The following is a 923-nucleotide window of genomic DNA, read 5'->3' as shown; positions in this document are numbered from 1 at the left end:
GAAGGAAGGAAGGAAGGAAGGAAGGAAGGAAGGAAGGAAGGAAGGAAAGGGAGGAAATAAGATGGCAGAGTAGAAGGATGTGCTATCACTCCCTCTTGCTAGAACACCATAATCACAACTAGCTGCTGGACAATCATCAACAGGAAGACACTGGAACTCACCAAAACACTGACCTCACATCCAGAGACAAAGGAGAAGCCAAGTGACATGGAAGGAAGGGCGCAATCACAGTAAAATCAGATCCCATAACTGCTGGGTGGGTGACTCACAGACTGGAGAACACTTAGACCACAGAAGTCCATCCACTAGAGTGAAGATTCTTAGCCCCACGTCAGGCTTCCCAACCTGGGAGTCTGGCAACGGGAGGAGGAATTCCTAGAGAATCAGATTTTGAAGGCTAGTGGGAGTTGATTGCAGGACTTCGACAGGAATGGGGGAAACAGAGGCCCCACTCCTGGAGAACACACACAAAGTAGTGTGCTCATTGGGACCCAGGGGAAGGAGCAGTGACCCCTGAGGAGACTGAATCAGACCTACATGCTAGTGTTGGAGGGTCTCCTGCAGAAGCAGGGGGTGGCTGTGGCTCACTCTGGGGACAAGGACACTGGCAGAGAAGTTCAGGGAGGTACTACTTGGCATGAGCCCTCCCAGACTCTGTCATTAGCCCCATGAAAGAGCCCAGGTAGGCTCCAGTGTTGGGTTGTCTCAGGCTCAACAACCAACAGGGAGGGAACCCAGCCCCACCCATCAACAGTGAAGCATATTACACTTTTACTGAGCACTGCCCACCAGAGCAACAGTCAGCTCTACCCACCACCAGTCCCTCCCATCAGGAAACTTGCACAAGCCTCTTAGACAGCCTCATCCACCAGAGGGCAGACAGCAGGAGCAAGAAGAACAACAGTTCTGCAGCCTGTGGAACA

This window comes from Monodon monoceros, unplaced genomic scaffold, assembly GCF_005190385.1.
Source record: "Monodon monoceros isolate NGI ecotype Baffin Bay Population unplaced genomic scaffold, NGI_Narwhal_1 Super_Scaffold_18, whole genome shotgun sequence".
NCBI classification, from domain to species: domain Eukaryota; kingdom Metazoa; phylum Chordata; class Mammalia; order Artiodactyla; family Monodontidae; genus Monodon; species Monodon monoceros.
This window is presented reverse-complemented; position numbering follows the sequence as displayed.